This window comes from Artemia franciscana, chromosome 3 (assembly GCF_032884065.1).
Source record: "Artemia franciscana chromosome 3, ASM3288406v1, whole genome shotgun sequence".
Classification (NCBI taxonomy): Eukaryota; Metazoa; Arthropoda; class Branchiopoda; order Anostraca; family Artemiidae; genus Artemia; species Artemia franciscana.
In genome coordinates this window covers 29,329,603-29,348,872 of record NC_088865.1, presented here as the reverse complement: position 1 = coordinate 29,348,872, position 19,270 = coordinate 29,329,603, and the positions used below count along the sequence as shown (strand labels likewise).

General features: G+C 34.2%; 1 long non-coding RNA gene across 1 annotated transcript in view; it reads left to right on the top strand.

Annotated features, from left to right (window-relative positions):
• LOC136024634 (uncharacterized) overlaps positions 1-18,820 on the top strand; it is an 84,003-nt gene extending 65,183 nt beyond the window's left edge. Inside the window, exons 2-3 of the long non-coding RNA XR_010616867.1 lie at positions 8,720-8,853; positions 17,384-18,820. This is a non-coding gene — a long non-coding RNA (uncharacterized LOC136024634). The remainder of the gene's footprint in view (positions 1-8,719; positions 8,854-17,383) is intronic.
• The last annotated feature ends 450 nt before the right edge of the window (positions 18,821-19,270 follow it).

Below are 19,270 nucleotides of genomic sequence, written 5' to 3'. Positions count from 1 at the left end.
ATCAGCAGGTAGTTGTATACGTCCTGAAATTGAGTCTATCGTATCATAAATGTCTTTTTGTTCCAACGTTAACTTGTAAATGTTATTTTGTACATACGACAATAGATCACTCGTACTGTAACTTTGTTCACGATCCAATTCTACACATGTCGAAACAGCAGCGATACGGTTAGGTGAAGGCATTCCCAAATCCTGAAGAGGTTTGTTTGCCATACGTACGCACAAATCTTCTATAATAACTAAAGTGTCGTTATAAATTTCTGATGTAAAATCAAAAGTCATTTCTGACGTCTCTAACTGTTTTCGATGGAGTATATCTTCGGACATTTTTGACTTATATTTTTCCCATAACTCTGTAAGAGCTGATGGAGAGCAAGTGTACGAATTTGACTTGGGGTTGACGTTTCGCACGCGTCATTGATGCAGTTATCCCAGTGTTGGTCATTCTCCAATAAATTCAGAGCTTGGCATGCACTACGGTAAGTGTCATGTATAGTACCGTTTACAGTTCTCAAATACTCAAAGGATGTCGGACCGGGTACATTCACCAAAAGCAGGCGTAGAAAGAAGCATTCATGTTGAATGGGGTGAACGGTGTAGAGTCTTCCTATCGTGGTATCTTTGAAGATGGTAGGTTGGCCGTAAACCCACTGGTTATCTACTTCGATGGTGGTACCGTTGCCATTGTAGGTTTTTCAGTCATTTTACAATTAGAAATTTCTCTTTCAACGGTCTTCTTACAATTAAAAATTTGTCTTTGAACGATATTCTTAAATACCTGTGTCCTGGTCGTCATTTATATTCCCTGTGTCCCGGTCGTCATTTGTGTCCCGGTATCCCAGTCTGTAATTTCTCTTTTTTCTTTTTTCAGTTTTCTTTTTCTTCTTTATTTTTCAGCTTCACTATGAAATACATATCGCCGAACCTTTGTTTTTTTAACTAAAATCTGGTAGTCATTGATGACCTTATCCAAGTCAAAATCCCAAACCCAATCATCATCGCTATCATTTTCAGTTTTAATATGTTTTGACTCTCGCTGTCCAGGTGGATCTTCATCTAACTGCGCGGTTTTGCGTTCTTTAGCCTCAAGCCTGTTTCCTTGCTGTTCTTTTGATTCCTCGGCACGCTTTCTTTTCTGACTTTCTCTATCAGCAGCAAGTTTTTTGGCATAGACTCTTTGAGCATCTTCATCAGCCATTGTAAACTTAAACATTAATAGAATTCTACGCGAACATATGTCTTATATAACTTGAATGACGTCACCTTCAAAGCAAAAATGATGGCAACTAATTTCATGACGTCAGCCGAAACATGACGTCACCTGATCCACGATCCACAGATCCACAGACAACTTATTTTTATATATATCTATATATATATAAATAAGTTGTCTGTGTGTGGATCTGTGGATCTGTGGATCAGGTGACGTCACCTGAAAAAACTGGATCAGGTGACGTCAAAACTGAAAAAACTAAAAAAAGGCAAAAACTACAAAAAAAAACTAAAAACTAATAAAAAAAATAAAAAAGCTAAAAAACTAAAAAAACTAAAAAATGGCAAAAACTACAAAAAAACTAAAAACTAATAAAAAAGCTAAAAAGCTAAAAAAACTAAAAAAAGGCAAAAACTACAAAAAAAACTAAAAACTAATAAAAAAAATAAAAAAGCTAAAAAACTAAAAAAACTAAAAAAACTAAAAAAAAGTAAAAAACTAAAAAAACTAAAAACTAAAAAAAAACTAAAAAAAAGGAAAAAACTGAAAAATAAGCTAAAATAAAGGTAAAAACCAATAAAAAACTAAAAAAAACTGAAAAAACTAAAAAAAGGCAAAAACTACAAAAAAAACTAAAAACTAATAAAAAAAAGTAAAAAAGCTAAAAAACTAAAAAAAACTAAAAAAACTAAAAAAAGGTAAAAAACTAAAAAAAAATAAAAAATAAAAAAAAAACTTAAAAAAAAGGAAAAAACTGAAAAATAAGCTAAAATAAAGGTAAAAACCAATAAAAAACTAAAAAGAAAAAAAGGAAAAAACTAAAAAAAAATTTCATCTAAAAAACTAAAAAAACTAAAAAAGGTAAAAATAAAAGAACTAAAAAAGAAAAAAATAAATGACGACACTCAAAGAGAAAGCGACCAGGACAAAAGGAATGTTCGATTAGCAATCAACAAAGCACCGGGACACAGGGAGTATAAATGACGACCAGGACATAAGTAAAAAAAAACTAACAAAACTAAAAAGAAGGTAAAAACTACAAAAAAACTAAAAAGAAAAAAAAACTAAAAACTAATAAAAAAACTAAAAAATCTAAAAATCTAAATAAACTAAAAAAGAAAAAAAAGGAAAAAAATAAAGGAGAAAAACAAAACTTAAAAAAGGCAAAAACTACGAAAAAAACTAAAAACTAATAAAAAAAGTAAAAAAGCTAAAAAACTAAAAAAACTAAACAAACAAAAAAAAAGGTAAAAAACTAAAAAAAATAAAAAATAAAAAAAAACTAAAAAAAAGGAAAAAACTGAAAAATAAGCTAAAATAAAGGTAAAAACCAATAAAAAACTAAAAAGAAAAAAAGGAAAAAACTAAAAAAAATTTTCATCTAAAAAACTAAAAAAAAACTAAAAAAGGTAAAAACTAAAAGAACTAAAAAAGAAAAAAATAAATGACGACACTCAAAGAGAAAGCGACCAGGACAAAAGGAATGTTCGATTAGCAATCAACAAAGCACCGGGACACAGGGAGTATAAATGACGACCAGGACATAAGTAAAAAAAAACTAACAAAACTAAAAAGAAGGTAAAAACTACAAAAAAACTAAAAAGAAAAAAAAAACTAAAAACTAATAAAAAAACTAAAAAATCTAAAAATCTAAATAAACTAAAAAAGAAAAAAAAAGAAAAAAATAAAGGAGAAAAACAAAACTAAAAAACGAATGTATATACAGACCGGGACACCGGGATACAAATGACGACCAGGACACAGGGAATATAAATGACGACCGGGACACAGGGACACAACTACAACGGGGACACCGGGGGAAACAGGGGGATATAAATGACGACCGGGACACCGGGACAGGGAATGGTCGATTAGCAATCACCATCAACAAAGCTCAAGGGTAATCATTAGAATCATGAGGTATAGATGTGAATACAGATTGTTTTCCCATGGACCATTATATGTTGCATGTTCAAGAGTCGGTAAACCTGACAATCTATTTATATGCAAAGACAATGGGACAGCAAAGAATGTTGTATATTCGCAAGTTTTACGTAGTTAAAACCATATATATATATATATATATATATATATATATATATATATATATATATATATATATATATAATATCTATATTCACAGGTGGGACATAGGGACACAACTACAATGGCGCGTAACTATTATGGCGCGTAACGACTTGTGCGCGCGGGGGGGCTTGGGGGGGGGGCGCGAAGCGCCCCCACCAACTAGGTGTCGGGGTGGCGTGAAGCGCCACCCCAACAGCTAGTAGATATATATATATATATATATATATATATATATATATATATATATATATATATATATATGCTTTAACTACGTATAACTTGTGAATATACAACATTCTTCGCGGTCCCATTGTCTATGCATATGAATAGATTGACAGGTTTACCAACTCTTGAACATGCAACATATAATTGCCCATGGGAAAAACAATCCATATTCAGAACTATACCACATTTTTCTAATGATTGCCCCTGAGCATTGTTGATTGTGTTTGCTAATCGAACATTCCTTGTGTCCCTGTCGTCATTTATATTTCCCCCTGTCTCCCCCCGGCGTCTCCGTTGTAGTTGTGTCCCTGTGTCCCGGTCGTCATTTATATTCCCTGTGTCCCGGTCGTCATTTGTGTCCCGTAGTCCCAGTCTGTAATTTTCTCTTTGAGTATCCCGGTCGTCATTTATATTCCCTGTGTCTCGGTGTCCTGGTCGTCATTTGTGTCCCAGTGTCCCTGTCTGTAGCGTCATCTCAAAATGAAGTCATATACAAAGCCTTATATACTTATAATGACGTCATATGCAAACCCACAAACAAACAAACACACATACATACAACTTATTTTTATATATTTAGATATCGTTTCTTTTTTAGTTTTTTATCTTTTATTTTCTTAGTTTTTTTCTTTTTAAGTTTTTATTTTGTTAGTTTCTTATTTTATTAATTTGTTTTCTTTTTTAGTTTTTTCTTCTTTTTTATTAGTTTTTTTCTTTACTTTAATAAATACTTTAGCGTAAATAGCGAGGTATTAGGAGTAGGTGAACCCCTTATAACCTAATAATTTTGGTTTGTTTTAAGTTTTGATGCTGCTCCTTGCTTTCAGTTGAAAAACTTTTCATATTTATTTTTTCATTGTTTTTTAAATAGTGCTAGAAAATCCTGCGAACCCTTCATGAAAATTTCCTTCCCTCATAACAAATTCCTCCATGGAAAGTTCCCTCACATAACCCCCTCTTCTCAACCCCTCCCCCGACCAAATTTCCCCCTGAAAACGTCTGTACACTTCCCAATAACCATTATTATATGTAAAAAGTGGTCAAAGTTTGTAGCCTGCATTCCCTCCCACGGAGACTCTGGGGGAGAAAGTCATCCCCAAAGACATATTTATAAGATTTTTCGACTATGCTGAATAAAACTTCTATTTCAGAATTTTGATCCGATTACTTTGGGAAAAAATGAGCGTCGGAGGGGGCCTAGGTGGCCTCCAATTTTTTGGTCACTTAAAAAGAGTACTAGAACTATTCATTTCCGTTAGAATGAACCCTCTCATGACATTTTAGGAGCACGCAGCCGTGACCTGTCTTTCGGCAAAAAATAAATCGTTAAGATTCTATGAATTTTACGGGGTGTTCCCCCTTTTTTTTAGGATTATATATGGTTCATATATGGCGAAAGAAAGTGAGGAGCGAATGTGATGAGGTGAATGAAGTGAATAGGAAACTAATGCGGAATGAATGTGGAAATGATGAGAGTGGAGCGGGTAATGGAATAGGTAACACTGGTCTCATTGGAGCGCCGGGTCCTTTGGGACTCACTATCCGAGCCAATATTGAGAATGAGACTGAGGGACGATTGAAGTGCGTTGTTGTTGGCTGTGGCAGGAGTATTATATCTGCGTCAGGTCTGGGGCAGCAAATGTGGCACCAGCACCCGGTTTTATATAACGAGATATTTGTGAGACTTAAAAGGGCTCAACGGAAGGACGACAACTTGAGGTGTGTCACGCACATGGAGATGGAACATGGAGATCTGGTAAACATTAACCAGTGCATTGTTTCGAGAGTGACAGGTAGAACAGATTAGGCAGTTAAGAAAGTCCGTAAGTGGCATGAGTACCTTGAGATACTGGAGGACGTACGCTGTTTGGCAACTGACGGTCGTGCTAATCTGGTATCTCCGCCAAATAAAAGGTACAGAAGAACTGAACCCTCAATATCAAGCGACGTAAATGAGTACTTTGAAGATGGAGATGAGGCTATATTTAGAAACCACCCCGAAGTTTCAATTATATAGCTTGAAGGAGCGACCCTTACTGACGCAAGAAGGAAGCGAAGAGTAAGAAAGGAGAGACCAATGAAAGTATTTAAGCCAAACTGGCCAGACATGACAATAAACAACAAAGAGAGATAAAACTCCAGAAAAAAATATCAAACGAGACTACGGCCAGTAGAGAGGAAAGACTAAAACAACGCGAATATTTTGCCTGTATCCAAACTAGGCGTCCTAAGCACAAGATAAAAAGAAAAAACACTAAACTAAAAACAAATAAAACCACCACAAATATTAATAAATACAATTGTCGCTATTGATCCACGTAGGGAAAAGAAGCTATTCAAGTTACTTCAATGAGAACATCAAAGCAACTGAGGAAAAATTATGAAAATTGAAACTTGGTTAGAAAACCATCAGAGAAAATATTTTGAATAGCTCAGGAAATGTTCAAGCGCAGTGAGATGGATTGCTTAGATGTGATCTTAAGCGTGAATGAGTTTCAAAAAGATGAGGAGACTCACAATCACTGAGAAGCAACCACTCAGTGGTTACTCTCAGTGAGTAAAAGGTCTTGTTCGAATCAGAATCTTTTGAGAATAAGGAAGGATCCGTCCCTTCAGTAAACAAGCTGGGGAAGCACATCTCCATGGAATAGTTTTTGGTGAAACTCTCTTGGTGAAGCACTTTACATTGGACTAGTTCTGGTTGAAGACATTCAGTGAAACAAATCTCATTTTACTAGTTTTTGAAAAAACTGTTTTGGTGGCTGGGGGGAAAGCTGGATGAGAAAAAAAGAAACTAAAAACAAAACAAAAGGCAAAAAACAAAAAAAGAAAAACTAACCACAAAAAAAATGGAAAAACTAAAAAGAAAATTAAAATAAAAAGAAAAAGAAAACTGAAAAAAAAAATAAAAAACTTAAAGCTAAAAAAAACAAAAAACAAACTAAAGAAAAAACTATGAAAAAATTACTGTATATTAATCACATATTCAATAATACGATCTGTATTAATAGTTGCCGCAGTAAATTGGCTTTGATGCTCTCTTTCGAATTCGAAGGTGTTACAACCTGTTGCGGGGATGAGAAAGAAAAATACTGACAAGAGATAATTCAAATAGTTGACGTATCCGGAATTACAAGTAATGTTGTGAATTTAACGCCATGTTTTGCCCATCCGTGACGTCATAATTTTTAATTTTATGTTAGTTCTCAGTTCAGAATTATTTTAAAGCTATTATGGAAACTGCAGAAATATTTATTTATAGCGTTTCATTAAAAATGTTTAAACAAAATTAAAACCATAAAACTACATTTAAATTTTAAAATAGTTTTATTTTCTATTAGGTTACATCTTATGGCATAAAAAGAGAGATAGTCATTATATTAAAAAAGAAGACAATGATAATAAAAGTTAAAATAAATTTTGAGGTAATAACGATTGAAGCGAAACAAAATGCGACAGTTGGAGATTTAAAAGACAAACTACAACTTCAGTTGGGAATATCCAAAGAGCAGCAGCTTCTAATTTTTGAAGATAAGCAGTTGGAGAATAAGAAACCATTATGTGATGGCCAAGAGCTTCATTTAATGAAAACTACAGATCCAGATGACCAATATGAAATATTAGAGCTTTATAATTACAATAAAACACCATGGAATAAGGAAATGACCATTGATCCAAATCAAAAAGACTGTATAAACACTGCAGAGGGTGACATTTTTCTTATAAAAGGAGACATCATAGAAATGGAACGGTATTTACCACCAATATGTCACTATTTTCATTATGTGATTTATTTAGGGAATATGCAAGTTGTTCCTGCGCAGCCAACAAACAAGTATCCGTTGCGAAAATGGCTAGAAGATTCTAATTCAGTGTATATTGGAGATCTACAAGAAGTACGAAAGAATAGCAGATGGAGGGTAAATAATTTGCTAGATGAAATTTATCCTCCCTTTGCACCAGATGAAATAGTAGAACGAGCTATTGATGAAGTCAAAAAAGACAGAAAGTACCACTTGACTCAGTTAAACTCCGAAAATCTCGTATATATACTGCAAATATATATATTCAACAAAAACTAAGACAAGAACTGAACTAATACAAAAACTGAAAAGATGATCAATCCAATGTGCTTCACTAAAACAGTTTTAGCAAAAACTAGCACAATGAGATTTGTTTCACTGAAGGTCTTCAACCAGAACTAGTCCAATGTAAAGTGCTTCACCAAGAGAGTTTCACCAAAAACTATTCCATGGAAATGTGCTTCCCCAGCTTGTTTACTGAAGGGACGGATCTTTCTTTATTCTCGAGGGATTCTGATTCGAACAAGACTTTTTACTCACTGAGAGTAACCACTGAGTGGTTGCTTCTCAGTGATTGTGAGAGTCTCCTCATCTCTTTGAAACTCAATTCACGCTTAAGATCACATCTAAGCAATCCATCTCTCTGCGCTTGAATATTTCCTGAGCTATTCGAAATCTTTTCTCTGATGGTTTTATAACTAAGTTAACTAGTCGAGGAAGACCTCGACTCATATGACGGGACAGCCATGGTCAGTTTCTCTTAATGATCAATGACAGAAGATTACCAACGATCATTCAATGACAAACTGAAAGATGTCGTTCTCAAATTGTGATCACCAATACGAGCATTAAGTCAAGTACGTTATCCTAAAATGCTCTGAAAAGTATTCTTCTGACCCAAACACGTAATATAGCACCGAAAAATTTTGGATTTCTTTTCTCGCCAGATTATTGGTGCGATAAACAAGCAAAGATTCATTTATTTTTTCTTCTTCTTTTTTTACATACTTCTTTAAATTGGGCTCAAAATGGTATAAATGAGTTTATAAAATTACTTTTATCCATCATTCAATGTAAGCTTCTAAATAATACCGCCAAAGCTTAGGTGTCCAGAAATAAAAGGCCCCAAAACAATATTTGCCAGACAGAAAAACTGTTCCCAGACCATGCTTGAGCTACAAGAATTTGTATTTTTTTAAACACATTTGACATTTTTCCTGGCACTAGTTATATTTACGGATGACAAGAATGATGACAAACAGGGCAGAAAAACAAAAAATACAATAATATTCTCAAAAAGATGCTTACTGTCATTCTCCTCCTGTTAATCTCTTGACTTGGCAATTATTCTCGACTGCCTACAATTTTTATATGATCCACATCTTTTTAGAATTTCGACGAATCTCCCACTATGTACAACACAATAGTCCTGCGTTTATACCTCGGGAGAACTTTGAAGAAGCTACTTCCCGAACGGTCATCTTTGGTGAGCAAGACTTACCGAAAGTAAGTTAAATACCTTTGGTAAGTGTAATTTATCCTAGTTGCATGCTATTGACTGACCTTTTTTCGTGTTGTTTTTTTCCTTTTCCCATGATGTTTTTAAATAAATATTTTATGATAATTTTTTTTTCTAAAAAAATCATGGCTGGTATCACTCTTTTAGCTTTGAGTTCAAAACTACGAGAAAAAAAAGAATATTGAGGATTTTATAGTTCATGAAGTTCAGTTTTGGGGTGAGGGTCTATCCTTGAAGTGAGCGATCTAACATTAATAATTTTACAGTCATTATTCAATCGAAAATCTACAGGTTTTTACAAAATGGTCTATTTTCAGTCTTAGTAGAATACTAGTAAAACTTATCAGTAGCTAGTTGAATTATTTGCATGGTATTTAAACGCGTCACATTCAGTTTTGTCAGGCCTATCAAACAATTCATGCTAACAAACTTTGAGCAAGAAGTGACTCGTTCCACTAGTAACCGAAACTCCAAAAAACGAAATTTTGATGACAATAAAAAACACAAAAAGAATCATCTGTTCATGCTGTTTCCAAATATATAAGTTTAATGTTCAAACAGTTCATGGTAACGAACTGTAAGTAAGGAGCGACCCGACTCAATAGTAACCAAAACTCTTAAAAATGGAATTTTGTTATCCAGAGATATATCAAAATAAGCACCAAAAACAAGGAGAACAATAGGGAATTTTGTAAGACAATGCGAAACAAATTAGAAGGAATATTTCGGCCCTATGTCCAAGGGCTAACCTAAGCAATACAAATAAAAATAAACAACTTACTAGAGGATAAAATCGATAAAACTAAAATGAACAGTTTTTCAAAACAGTCCTAGCATCCTTACCTCAGCGAAGTCAAACAGTTCGTGGTAACGAACTGTAGTAAGGAGCGACCCGGCTCAATAGTAACCAAAACTCTAAAAACTGGAATTTTGATACCAATAGCTACATCAAAAGAATCGCATTTTAATGCTGGTTTTAAATATATAAGTTTCATCAAGTTTAGTCTTACCCATCAAAAGTTACGAGCCTGAGAAAATTTGCGTTATTTTAGAAAATAGGGGGAAACGCCCCCTAAAAGTCATAGAATCTTAACGAAAATCACACCATCAGATTCAGCGTATCAGAGAACCCTACTACAGAAGTTTCGAGCTCCTATCTACAAAAATGTGGAATTTTGCATTTTTTGCCAGAAGGCAGATCACGGATGCGTGTTTATTTGTTTTTTTGTTTTTTTTTTCTTTTTCCCAGGGGTGATCGTATCGACCCAGTTATCCTAGAATGTTGCAAGAGGGCTCATTCTAACGGAAATAAAAAGTTCTAGTGCCTTTTTTAAGTGACCAAAAAAATTGGAGGGCACCTAGGCCCCTCCCACGCTAATTATTTTACCAAAGTCAACGGATCAAAATTCTGAGATAGCCAATATATTCAACGTAGTCGAAAAACCTTATAACTATGTCTTTGGGGACGACTTACTCCCCCACAGTCCCCGTGGGAGGGGCAACAAGTTACAAACTTTGACCTGTGCTTACATATAGTAATGGTTATTGGGAAGTATACAGGCGTTTTCAGGAGGATGTTTTTTGGTTTGGGGGAGGGGTTGATAAGAGGGGGATATGCTGGGGGAACTTTTCTTCGAGAATTTGTAATGGGAGAAGAAAATTTCCATGAAGGGAGAGCAGGATTTAGGCTACTAGCATTATTTAAAAAAAAAAACAATTAAAAAATTAAAAGTGAAAAAGCTTTTTCAGCTGGAAGTAAGGAACAGCAATAAAACTTAAAACAAACAGAAATTATTACCCATATGAGGGGCTCACCTCCTTCTAATACCTCGCTCTTTACGCTAAAGTATTTTCAGTAATATCAACTACTTATTCTACGGCTTTTGTGATTCAGGGGGTCATTCTTAATGAATTGGGATAAAATTTAAGCTTTAGAGTAAAGAGCGAGGTACTGACGATGGGGCGAATCCCCTCATATATGTAATAAAACATGAGAATACAAAAGTTCTTTACGTAAGCTAATTTATAAGCTACGTAAATCTTTTACCAATAAAAAGATTCGTAAAAAATTAAAAGTTCTAGTTGCCTTTTTAATTAACCAAAAAATCGGGGGGCAACTAGGTTTCGTCCTCCGCTCTTTTTTTCTCAAAATCATTCGATCAAAATTATGAGAAAGCCATTAAGCCAAAAAAAATATATGCAAATTTCGTTTTGATTATTCCTCTGCGGAGAGCCAAAATCAAAACATGCATTGATTCAAAAACGTTCAGAAATTAAATAAAAAAAACAAGTTTTTTTAACTGAAAGTAAGGAGCGACATTAAAACTTAAGACGCACAGAAATTACTTCGTATATGAAAGAGGCTGCTTCCTCATCAACGCCCCGCTCTTTACGCTAAAGTTTTTTACTGTTTTAAAAAGAAGAATTGAGAGAAAGAGTCAAACTGAATTCATCCACCAACAAATAAGAAAAAACAACTTACAAGAGGATAAAATCAATAAAACTAAAATGAACAGTTTCTCAAAAAACTGTTCTTATATATGTAATTCGGTCGAGTTAGTTGAAAAACTCAAAAACGTAAATATTTCCAAGATACAATTATCAGTAGCTTTGACGTTGTGTCTATGAATACAAATATTAATGTAGCAGAATCTGAGAAATTATTAGAAAATAAAATAAATGAAAATTATGACTTAATAGAAGTTTTAGCAACAGGATTAGATTGCGACGTTTTAATGACCTTGGTTAAACTTTGTAACAAGTATTCAATGTATTTCCAATTCCGTAATTCTTTCTACCAACAAATAAATGGCTTACCCATGGGGGCGCCTCTTTCCGGGTTACTGACGAATATTTATATAAAGCATATTGAAAATTGGGCATTAAATTCATATTTTTTTAAACACATCTTTTGGGGACATTGCAGGGATGACGTAATTTCATTTGGAACTATGGGGAAAATGAACTTAGGGTTTTTTTTTAGATCACCTTAATATATATGATAGGAATTTACAGTTTACCTTAGAAATTGAAATTGCAAATAAAATCTCGTTCCTAGATGTTCTAATTATTCGTAACTTAGATGAAATCAATTTTACTATTTACAGAAAGCCAACACAAAACAATAGATATTTACATTTTTGAATCAAACCACCCCCCACAAGTTAAAAGAGGTGTTGCAATATCTCTTGTAGATCATGCCCTGAATATTTGTTCTGATTCCTTCATTACAGCTGAACTAGACTTTATCAGAGACCTACTTTTTGGAAATGGATATCCTCTTTTATATATTAATAATACAATTAACTGTAGAGTGAAAAGACACTCAAATAAAATCAACGACAATTTACCATGTGAAAATCCCGATAAGCCCCAAAACATAATTTACCTCCCGTATATCCCAAAAATCACTAAAAATCTTAAAAAAGTATGCACACAAAATAATCTTTATGTTGTATTTACCAATAATTTGACAATCATAAATCCCCTAAATTCTGGTAAAGACAAGACTCCAGTTACTCGCCAAAAAGGTGTCTATCAAATACCATGCGAATGTGGCAAATTCTATGTAGGAAGAACCCACCAGAATTTCGAGAAACGCGTACAACAACTTACAGATGATATCACCAAAGCTCTGAATTCTAATATTACTTCTGTTTCTTTTGATTCTGCTTTAAGTAGCCACGTTTTCGAAAATTCTAGCCACAAAATTCATTTTGAAGAATCCATCATTATTAGCAATGCTCTAGGCATAAAGCAAGTAGTTCGAGCAGCAATTGAAATCAGACTTAAGATTAACAATAATATTTCCTTAAATAGGGATTTAGGTGAATATTACTTAATGCTTTATACACAAATTTAATTAAAAATGACCTTACAAAATATTAAAAAAAACTCAATAGATATTAACACAGAACCTGTCACAAATAGACCTATAAGATCAGCAGTGAAAAAAGCTAGGCTGGCATTAAAAACCTGTTTTTAAATCATTTTCTTTCATTTCATTGAGTTGCCTCGTTTAATAACAATTTATTTATCGATCCTGGTTGAACTTTGCTGAAGTAAGAATGCTAGGACTGTTTTAAAAAACTTTTCAGTTTAGTTTTATTAATTTTATCCTCTAGTAAGTTGTTTTTTCTAATTTGTATTGCTGAGGACAGCCCTCGGACATAGGGTAGATATATTCCTTCTAATTTGTTTCCTTTTGTCTTCAAAAATTCCCTATTGTTCTCCTTGTTTTTGGTGTTTGTGATCGAAAAGCAGTGTGGTCTTCGTAGTTATTTATATCAAAATAATCAACTCATTGTGCTTATTCCAACTATACAAGTTTCATCAAGTTTATTCATATCCACGAAAGGCTACGAGCCTAATTTTCGAAAAAAGGGAACCCTGAAAGTCATAGTATTTGAATGAAAATTACACCACTAGATTCAACGTATCAGAGAACCCTACTATAAAAGTTTTAAATCTCCTATCTACGAAAGTGAGGAGTTTTGTAGTTTTTCCGAGAAGGAAGATCACGAATGCGTGGTTTATTTGGGTTTTTTATTGGTTTGTTTTCCCAGTGGCGGTCGTGTCGATTCATTGGTCCTAGAATGTCAGAAGAGGACTAAACAAACAACATTAGAAATTCTAGTGCCCTTTTCAAGTAACCAGAAGGATTGGAGGGCAGCTAGACCCCCTCCCTCGACCCTTTATACTCAAAATCCTCTGATCGAAATTTTAAGATAGCCATTTTGTTCAGATTAGTTGAAAAGCCGAATAACTATATCTTAGGAGATAACATGACCCCCCCTCTCACACCTTCTGGGGAAATGTATTTACGTTATATAATTTACCCATTGTTTATCTATAGTTTTTGCAATTGGACAGTATGCATACATTTTCCAGGTAGAGGGTTCAACGTATCAGAGAACCCTACTGTAAACGTTTTAAATCTCCTATCTGCCAAAGTGGAGAATTTTGTAGTTTTTCCCAGAAGATAGATCACGAATGTGTGGTTTATTTGGGTTTTTTATTGGTTTGTTTTCCTAGTGGTGATCGTATCGATTCGTTGATCCTAGAATATTGGAAGAGGACTCATTAAAAGCAATATTAGAAATTCTAGTGCCCTTTTCAAGTGACCAATAGGATTGGAAGGCAGCTAGACCCCCTCCAACGACCTTTTTTACTTAAAATCGTCTGATCAAAATTTTGAGATAGCCATTTTGTTCAGAATAGTTGAAAAGCTGAATAACTATATCTTAGGAGATAACACGACCACCCCCACAGCTTCTGGGTTACGTTATAAAATTTACTCATTGTTTGTCTATAGTATTTGCAATTGGAAAGTATCCATAAATTTTCCGGGAAGGTTCAACGTATCAGAGAACCCTACTGTAAACGTTCTAAATCTCCTATCTGCGAAAGTGGAGAATTTTGTAGTTTTTGCCACAAGATAGATCACGAATGCGTGGTTTATTTGGGTTTTTATTGGTTTGTTTTCCCCGTGGTGATCGTATCGATTCACTGGTCCTAGAATGTCGGGAGAGGACTCATTAAAACCAACTTTAGAAATTCTAGTGCCCTTTTCAAGTGACCAAAAAAATTGGAAGGCAGCTAGGCCCCCTCCCCGACCCTTTTTACTCAAAATCGTCTGATCAAAATTTTGAGAAAGCCATTTCGTTCAGAATAATTGAAAAGCCGAATAACTATATCTTAGGAGATAACATGAACGCTCCCACAACTTCTGGGGAAATGTCTTTACGTTATAAACTTTACCCATTGTTTATCTATAGTACTTGCAATTGGAAAACATGCATACATTTTCCGGGTGGAGGGGACGAATTTTCTGCTGGGAGATTTTCTACGGGGAGAATTTTTCATGGGAAGGAAAACCCAGGGAATTTTCCAGGAGGTGAATTTGTCAGGAGAACTTTTACACTTGGGGAGTTTGCCTGAATTCTCGTCACGTATTGAAATGTTAAGAATAATTGTCCAGGGTAAATTTTCATCAGGATCGAGTTATCTAAAGGGTATAACTATGGGGGAGGAGGGATTTTTCCGTAGAGATGGAACTAGATTTCCTGACTTTATTTAAAAAACTATCAAAAATTATAAAAAAAACAAGTTTTTTCAAGTGAAAGTAAGGAGCGACATTAAAACTTGAAACGAACAGAAATCATTTGGTATATGAAAGGGGTTGCCCCCTCCTCAATACTCCGCTCTTTACGCTTAAGTTTGAACTTCGTCCCAATTCTTTAAGACCGACTCCTGAAAAACAAAGCTCACTTAATTAGGGCAATAAGAAGCTTTTATTCAAGTACTCAAAAACTTTTGCATAAAGAGTGAGGTGTTGAGGAGGGGGTAATATACCTCTTGGATGTAATAATTTCTGTTTGTTTTAAGTTTTAACACTGCTCCTTGCTTTCAATTGAACAAATCTTGTTTTTATTTATTTAAAAGAAGCATAAAAAGCTACAAGCCAGAGGGATTTTGCCTCATTTTAGAAAAATAGGAAAACAACCCAAATGGTTCTTAAATAAAATCAAAAGATTAGATTCAACTTGTCCGAGAACACTACTGTAGAGGTTTCAAGATTTTATCTACAAAATGGGGAATTTGGTATTTTTTGCCAGAAGAAACATCACGGATGCGTGTTTATTTGTTGTTTTTTTCTTAGGGGTTATCACAGTGAACCAATGATCTTAGAGAGGGCAAAATCAAGAGAGGCCTCATTCAAATGGAAATTATAAGTTATAGTGCCTTTTTTAGGTCAACAGAAAGAAACTTGCCCATTGTTTGCATATTCTGTTTGCTATTGGGAAACACATGGAATTTTTCAAGGGGAATTTTCTGTGATAGGGGATTTTCCACAGAGAATTTTACACGGGGAGGAAAATCTCCCGCACATAAATTATTAAAACGAAATTTGCTTATCAATTCTTTTTTTGGCTAAATGGCTTTTTCTTAGTTTTGATCAAATGATAGTTGCCCTCCAATTTTTCGGTTACTTAAAAAAGGAACTAGAACTTTTAATTTTTAACGAACGTTTTTATTAGAAAAAATATACGTAACTTAAGAATTAACTTCCGTAACAAACTTTTCTATTCTTATATTTGAATATGTATATGAGGCGGTTTGTCCCCTTGTCAACACCTCGCTCTTTACGCTAAATCCCATGTTTTGTTCCAATTCTTTAAGAATGGCCCCTGAATTAGAAAGGCCGCAGAATAAATAATTGAAATTATTAAAAATACTTTCGCACAAAGAGCGAGGTATTTATCTCCTCCTAAATACCTCGCTCTTTATGCTAAAGTGTTTTTAGAATCCCTAATATGCACAATAATTTCTGTTCGCTTTAAGTTTAAATGCTACTCCTTACTTTCAATTGAAAAAACGTCTTCATGTTTATTTTTTCATTTTTTTTATAGTATGCTAGAAAATCCCGCACCCTTTTCATTGAATTTCTTTTCCCACATGACATATTCCTCCAAGAAAAAATTCTCCCGCATAGCACCCTCCCCTCAGCCGCACCCCCAAACCAAAAAAATCCCCTGAAAACGTCTGTACACTTCTCAATAACCATTACTGTATGAAATGGGAGAAAAATGTCTCCCATTGTCTCTTTGGGAGAAAAATGAGCGTGGGAGGGGGCCTAGGTGCCCTCCAAATTTTCGGTCACTTAAAAAGGGCACTAGAAATTTTAATTTCCGTTACAATGAGTCCTCTTGTGACGTTCTAGGACCGCTTTCTCGTTACGATGACCCCTGAAAAAAAAAAACACACGCACCCGTGATCTGTCTTCTGGCAAAAAATACGAAATTCCACATTTTTGTATAGTGGCTTGAAATTTTTGATGTAGGGTTCTCTGATACGCTGGATGTGATGGTGTGATTTTCGTTAAAATTCTATGACTTTTAGGGGGGAGGGGGTGTTTCCCCCTATTTTCCAAAATAAGATAAATTTTCTCAGGTTCGTAACTTTAGATGGCGAAGACTAAATTTGATTAAACTTATATATTTAAACTCAGTATAAAAATCAAATTCTTTTGATGTTTCTTTTAGCACCAAAATTCCATATTTTAGAGTTTCGTTTACTATTGAGCCCGGTCGCTCCTTACTACAGTTCGTTACCACGAACTGTTTGATGAGAAGCTTTTTTAAAGTGCTAAAACACTTCAGCGTGAAGGGTGAGGGATTGAGGAGGGGGTAGCTCCCTAATATACGAAATGATTTCTGTTCGGTTTAAGTTTGAATGTTGTTGCTTACATTCGGTTGAAAAAAAAATATTTAGCAAACAGTTCACAGCAATGAACTGTAAGTAAGGAGTGACTCGTCCCAACAGTAACCGAAACTCTAAAAAAGTAATTTTGATAAATATTGACACATCAACAGAATTATGCTACCCATCAGAACCTAGAAGCCCGAGAAAATTTGTCCGTTTTTTGAAAAAAGGGAAACATCCCCAAAAACCCAAGCGACAATAAAAATCACACCATCAGATTTAGGACATCGGAGAGCCTTTCTCAAGCTCCTTGCTTCTTTTTTTTTCCAGGGCTAATCGTCCCGAATCAATAGTTCTGAAAGATCGAAAGAGGGTACATTCAAACATAGGGATGGCATGAACTCCCGTTATCCCTGACGGAATGGATGTAATTTGTGCAATTTACCCACTGTTTATTTATTATTTGATGTTGGAAAATATACATAAATATTTGGTAATAGGAAGGAAATTTTCTGTGGGGGTATTTTTCAAGCAGATAATTTTTCATAGGGAGGAAACATCCTGGGAAGAACTTCCGATAGAGGAGGGAGGCGGATTCCCAGGCACGATTTGAAATACGATCGGTAATAAAAGAAAAACTCTTTTTTTTCAACTGAAAGTAGGAAGCAAAGTTAAATCTTAAATCGAACAGAAATTATCGTGTATTTCACGGGCACTACTCTGTTGAATCCCCGCTCTTTACACTAACGGTTGACTTTGTGTCGTAGTTCTTTAAGAAAGAGTGATCAAACACAAAGCCCGTTGAATTTGAAAAAGAAGTATTTTAAAGAGCTTTACTACTTTATTGTCAAAAACAAGGAAATGAGGATGGAGTATCCCCCCTCCCTCATATACGGGATAATTTCGGTTCTTTTTTAGTTTTAAATTCCTAATTATTTTCACTTGAAAAAAATTGTTTTTATTATTTAGTTTACCCCCACCCCTGCGTTAATCATTGGCTATCAAGCAATAAACGATGTCGGATGTGTCACGTGACAATGAAACCCTATGATTCAACCGTAGAATTTTACTGTTTTGCCCGTAGGATTTCGATTCTGACCTCTATGCAGTGTTTCTAAAATAACTAAAATTTCGACATTCTTAAGAATCTATTTTTCATATTCTATACTCGAGTTAAGATTTTTCAATAATTGTATAAGTTTTCAGATGTGGTATGACATAGCCGACAACACTGGTTTGCATCTTTAAATAAGAGATTTAGGGTCTATTCCAAAAATTGGAATATGTTTAATATTCAATCCCACTCATATAGTAAGCTTATGAAAAATGCTATTGCTCTTATGCTATAAATAATTAACACTTAATGCTATAACCTCTTTTGTTCTAGAGTTACTTTCGATTTACAATCAACTCAAAATCTATTATAACCAAATTTTCACGAGTTTTACAGACCGAAAGCGTTAAGTACAGGTCTCCCCCACAGTCAAAAGTATAACGTCTTTTCAACAATCGACGGCTTAAAAAGCGTTTTATATATTTTTTAGCTAATCTTCAACATTTTGGAAAATGTCATAAAATATATACCATATTTCCACGACCTTACTGCATAGTTCTTTTGAAGGATGATCAAAATTCTTTTTCAATAATTTTATTCGGGTCTTAAAATTTTCCTCTAGGCTTCTCATACAAGCCTAGATACTCATGAAAACGCCCAAAGGTTTTTTGGGGTTAGGATGCTCATCCATAGACCAGAAACTATCGTCAACGCAAAAGTCCTGTATACACTATTATTTCATTTAAGAATTCAATGCATGAAAACGATGCATTTTCTCAAAAGAAAAGACACAATTTTAGAGATCAGAGCGGGCACAAGTTGAATCCTCTAAGTTAACAATCTTAAACCAAACAGACTACATTGAATGAAGAAATCCAGCACAAAAAGAAACGGAAAAGGCCATTAATATAAGTTGTGCAACCCTCATTTAACTCCCCAAAACAATTAGTAGCATTGACTCTTCAATGAATACGCAATATATTTTCAATTGAAATTATTCTTTACTCGACGGTCAATATATTTGAAAGAATGAATTATTTTAGTCATTTTATAATTATTATTATTTCGCCATTAGTAAGCATATAGATACAGTAAACCCTGGCATTGGGGTTTTTGGACAAGCAAGATCCCCTTTCCTACTTTTATCAGGTTCACTCTATATA